We start from the raw sequence: 5648 nt of genomic DNA, 5'->3' as shown, positions 1-5648 counted from the left end.
ACAAATACGAATCCCCGACCCACCTCGCTTCTAGAAAGCAAAACCTAAAACACGACAGCATAAAAAACTATCTAAGGGCCAGCTGAGCCGATCCACAAATACAAAAAAGACCGAGCAAACAAACAACCTAAACAAACAGAGATTACCATACTAAATACCACAAATCGAAAAGACAATTGCAAGCAATAATAAGAGGAAAATCGAGAAACGAACAAACACGACAAGCAAACCAAACCACATCAAGGACATCCAAGAGCATCAACGATATTCAAGGCCTTCTTCCCTCTCGCATTTGACTTTGAGACCTTTCCGGCAACCTTTCTAACAGTCACCGCCTTGTTCGTATGAGACTTATACAAAAACAACTCTAGAGAGTCAAACGTGATCTTAGAAAAACCCGAAAAATTTCCTTTAACCATGGTAGGGCCAAGAATCTTCTCAAAAAACCTGCGTAACGATTCGCCAAGCTTCCAACAATCGGGTCCTCATCTTCCGTTTCCAACAACCGATGCATCATTGGTTATCGAAACCTAAATCTTCCGATCCAATTACCGTAAATAGAGTAGTAATAGGTTAATGTGGAGGTGGCTCCGTAATGAGTCCAAAAGGTTTCTATATGCCACTGCAAGTTTGGTGGCCGATAATCTGGATGAGTCTTTTGTTCCTTAATTCGTGTGTATTTTTTTTTCCAGATTTATATGTTTTTAAGAAATTTTCATTTTTTCGAGATTGGGTCTCATATTGCGATTTAGGTACAAATGTGCGATTTGGGTTAATTACTTATATTGATCGAGGAATTTCATGATATTTACAAATTGAGAGAGCATTTCGGCAAGGCCATTTGCAAATCGATTAGTGTTGGCGATTTGTGAGACCATTTTTGCAAAAAAATAAATAAATAAATTTCAAGAAAGATTATTATAATGTGCTTCAACTCATATTCAATCCACACTCACTTTGGAGCTTGCTTTTTTATTTATTTTAAAAAGGACATTGGTTAATATTAGTTATTTTTTTTTCTTTCTGTTTTCGGCTGTATTTGGCCTACGAACTTATGAGAGCTTATGAGAGCGCTTATAAGAGCTTGAACTTATAATTTTATTAAGCTACAAATCGTAAGCTTTGTTTGACATTGAATAAAAAGTATATCTTATAAACAAAAATAAGCTACTGAAACTAACTTCTTAATAAAAGAAGAGCTTATGAGAATGAATTTAGTAATATACCCTTTATTATATTAGTTTACATTTTTTATATGGGTCCTTTTAAGTAATTTCACAAGAGTAAGTTCCAGCCGCTTTACTAAATACTTATAAAAAACAATAAGCTTCAGTTTTCAACTTCATAATAAGCTCCAACCATAAGCTCCAGCTTCAACCATAAGCTCCAAACTAGCAGTTCCAGCTAGTTTCATCTAAACACACATTTCTTCTTTTTCCTTCTCCAATAAATACAATATTAATAACAAAAATAACCATATCAACACACAACTTTTCATTGACAATTGAACCATTCTTAAATATTTTATACGATTGTCCAAATTTCTAAAAGAATTCGAACAACGTATAATGGTCGTGGGATATTGTTGGTCTCGACTGACGGTTTTTGGTCATAGCTGAAACGACCGTGACCAAAAAATTGTTGATTGCCTCTTTGCATTACAAATGATGATCGAATTGTAACACACAATTGATTTCTTTTTTTTAACGGCGATATCGTAATTGAATGCTATCATTTGTCATCCACACATGCGTTAGGAGGAAAACTAATTCGCGACGATGTTGGCAGTACCATCGAAAGTTGAGAAAACCTCCTAGAGACCTTCTCAGATCGCATTGATGTTGGCAATATCATCAAAGATTAGAAACTGTCTGCTTGGAGTGAGAATCAAGTCCCACCCGACACCACTCAAGAAAGCTTCAATGGTACACAATTGATTTTGTGTCTCCCGTGAGGTGTGGGGGTGGGTGGGGAATTCCATATCCTACTAGTTGCAAAATTATGGATATTTTAAAAATGATCCTTTAAATTTTTATATAGGTTAAAAAAGTTAGTATTTTGATGACTTTCATTTTAATGGAAATCTTCTTGCAATTCATATAGTTTCTCTATTTTCTTAGCAATGCAATATTATATATATATATATATATATATATATATATATATATATATATATATATATATATATATATATATATATATATATATAGTTTCTCTATTTTCTTCTTGAAATGATCCTTTATATATTGCATACTTAGCAATGCAATAGTATGCAAGAGATCTAGCGCTAAGCTTATGTTTTGAGATAAGTAGATAAGCAATCATCCATCCCTTCATCTGGCGTTACCATCTGCTTGTGCACATTCTTCCTGTGCTCCTGCGATCCATCTTGCATATAGTGAAAGGGTATATTGGTCTTTTTTTATGTTAATGATATCAGATCAATTCCTTCACGCTCGCTCCGTCAATGAATCAGGTACACACCTGCATACGATTTCGATTTCAATTTCAATTCGTTTCCAATTCTTGATTAAGCAATTGATTCGCTCAATTTCAATTCGTTATGAATTCGGATTACTCATACATCATGAATTCTACATACGATTTCAATTTATACAGTTTCTGAATAGGAAATTATCAATTTTAGGGTTTTTGTTCTTATTTTCAGATTCACTCTGTGTACTAGTTCTGATGCACAATTACAGTCACGTAAATGTTCATAAAGATGTTTCAAGTAAGTATTATTAACCTATTTCTTAATTTTAGTTTTGTGTTTTTATACATCCTGAATTAGTTATAAAAAAAACTGATAGAACATGGGTACTAAACTCGTTGAGGTTTGGTAATCACTTAATGAGAACGCGACATGTGGCGCGAAAATCACATGTGATTGAAAAAAAAATTAGAAAAAAAAATTTTCGAAAATTTTTTTTCGCATTTTTTTTTTTCAAATTTTTTTTTTAAAATCATATGTGATTATGCATGTCAATCACATGTGATTATAAACTCAATCACATGTGATTATGCATGGCAAATCCAATCACATGTGATTGTACAATTCAATCACATGTGATTGTGCAGGTAAATCACATTTGATTGTAAAAAAAAAATAATTTAAAAATTTTTTAAAAAAAATTTCGAAAAAAAATTTAAAATTTTTTTTTTCGAAAAAAATTTTTTGAATTTTTTTTTTATCACATGTGATTTTCGCGACACATGTCGCGCTCTCATTGGTTCCTTGAATCTCAACTTAATTTATGGACTCAAATGAACATTCCTCGTTAAATACTATCAAAGTTGGTCACTGTTTAGATAATTGGATAGAACCTTATTTATTCATGCTCCTTAATAGATTATGAATTTTTTTGAAATTGTTTACAGTAGCTTTTTTTTTAGTTTGTATTCATAAAGAGTATGTCCTCGTTTGTTTATTACTTTTGTATATAGTTTTGGACACTGCAGCAGTTGTCTGGTGCGATACTAAATCAGTTGTCACAACTCCACATACGGGAAGATATAGTGCTAATGTTACTGGTGGAGATGTTGCAGTTTAACTGACCAGATGCCAGATGGTGTAGACATGCTGCTTCTGCATTTGGGTATCTAATATTTATTTATGGTGGTTTACGTGAAAGTAAGAACTAGATCCTGAATTTGAAGCTTAAGCCTTAGTATGGTTGTTGGGTCATACTTAATTACAAGCACGAAAACGTAATCCTTTTATGGCTGTTTTTGAAAATTAAGTCTTGAAGTTAAAACAGCCTAAGCTTATAATATAAGGTGTAAGAGTCTTTGTCTGAAAGTTTGTAGTGTTAAGATGCAAGCACGGAGCTTGAAGATTAATATGAAGGGGGCCAACTTATATCAAACAAAGCACGTTATTATATATATAAAAATAAATCATTCATAAAGGTTAAATTTCATTAAATAATACTCCGTAAAAAGGTGATACAACACAGCCATATAATTATGTAAATAGCTAAATTTGGTAGGGAAATGGGTTATATGATTAGTATTAACAGCATATGCTGCACCCCAATAAGACAAAAGAATGATAATGTATTTTTGATATTAAAAAACTCAATCCTAAAACCTACAGAGTAACTTTGATCGGTAAATCAAATGGGATGGCCCAATTATTTTTTTTATTTTTTATTTTTTTTTTATTTTTTTTATTTTTTTTATATTACACCCTTAAGAATAGAATAATTGCTATAAATGCTATAAATGACACAAAAAGGTGGGGTGGCCGGGGCCCACGGCGCCCACCCCTGCCCCTTATATACTTCGTCCGTGTTAAGATGATGCATATTGTGGCTTGTTCTTTCCTTTGTTATGTAGGATATAGAGTATAGACTAAGATGATGCATATTGTGGCTTGTTCTTTCCTTTGTTATGTAGGATATAGAGTATAGACTAACTCCGTTGGTCATTCTTTTGTGCAGTCCTATTATGCTGTTTAAAAAAAAAAAAATTAATAATAATAATAATTATTTGTTGACTAGAAGTTCAATTAACTTATAATTTAGCTTTAATTTAGCTCTGTTGCTTCTTGCTTCAAGTTATTGTTTTGAACTTTGGAGACCATAGCGTTGAAAGTGGTTTAATTTTTAGAGCCATTATTCATAATTATGTTTTCCATTATTTTGCTTCCAGACCTTCACAACGACAACGAATACTATGTTGATCATACGGGTTCTAATGTTATTACTTCTGCCCAGGTACTAAATTAAGAATCTTTTGAAATTTTAGTTTTGATCTGATTTGTAAAACTAGAAGGTAACTTATTTATTCAACATTTAATGCTTATTAGGGCAAGAAACTAAGGAAACAAATCGGTGCAGTTGCTTATATTGAATGCAGCTCTAAAACTCAACATTTGATGTCAGCCTTGCTTGATGATCACACTCGTGACTGCTCCATCTATCCCAGAAACGATATGTAACTCAGCTGCTCCTAGCAAGGCTGACGTATTCATTTGGAGAGCTAAACGCAAAAGATTTCCAGCACGCTATGAACTAGACAAAAGAAAATTATATCTCAATACTGTTTTGTGTCCACTATGCGTATCAGATTTTGAAAGGGTCTCACTCCTTCGTACACTGTAAATGCGTCTCCATAATATGGGTTAAGCTGCTAAAATTGTGGAATCTTGATATTCAGCCTATTGACAGCATAGACAAAGCATTCACATGTATTCCAGACTGCATTAAATCGGAACTGGGTAAGTCAATTTGGCTTGCGACAAGGTGGATTGGAGGCTATACTTCGGAAGCATAGAAACCTCAATATCTTCCGTAAAGAAAGAATGGTCCGGTTAATCAATCGTAACTGAAATTCAAATACAAAGCGTCCTTGGAACCACGGTCAAAAAAACATCCTTGGATTGGCAACAACGGTTAATCAACCCGGGATGTTACGTGCTCCCACAAGATAGATCGGCATTGGCTAATACCTCGCGTCGGGCTGTTATAATGTCACTTTCGTTGAAATAAGTTCGGGACCTGTAGTCTAATTTTATTCCGTGTATTGCAGCTGTATATATTCGCTGCTGTAACATTAAGTATTCTCTCTGTTGCAACTCACAGATGTACATTTCGCTATATTTCTAATACATTACTTGGTTTTTCCAATATATATATATATAT

The 5648-nt window shown here is 33.2% G+C and overlaps 1 long non-coding RNA gene across 2 annotated transcripts; it reads left to right on the top strand.

Moving 5' to 3' along the window:
• Positions 1 to 2373: 2373 nt before the first annotated feature.
• LOC139862611 (uncharacterized) lies at positions 2374 to 5648 on the top strand. Of its 2 annotated transcripts, XR_011764234.1 has the most exons (5): positions 2374 to 2476; positions 2669 to 2734; positions 3448 to 3634; positions 4657 to 4721; positions 4814 to 5648. It is a non-coding gene; the product is annotated as an uncharacterized lncRNA (long non-coding RNA). The 2 variants fall into 2 exon arrangements; XR_011764233.1 differs by lacking the exon at positions 2374 to 2476 and having other exon boundaries at positions 2554 to 2734.

Source organism: Rutidosis leptorrhynchoides, chromosome 8 (genome assembly GCF_046630445.1).
Source record: "Rutidosis leptorrhynchoides isolate AG116_Rl617_1_P2 chromosome 8, CSIRO_AGI_Rlap_v1, whole genome shotgun sequence".
Taxonomy (NCBI): Eukaryota; Viridiplantae; Streptophyta; class Magnoliopsida; order Asterales; family Asteraceae; genus Rutidosis; species Rutidosis leptorrhynchoides.
The sequence above is the reverse complement of the archived record's forward strand: the minus strand, read 5'-3'. Positions and strand labels throughout refer to the sequence as shown.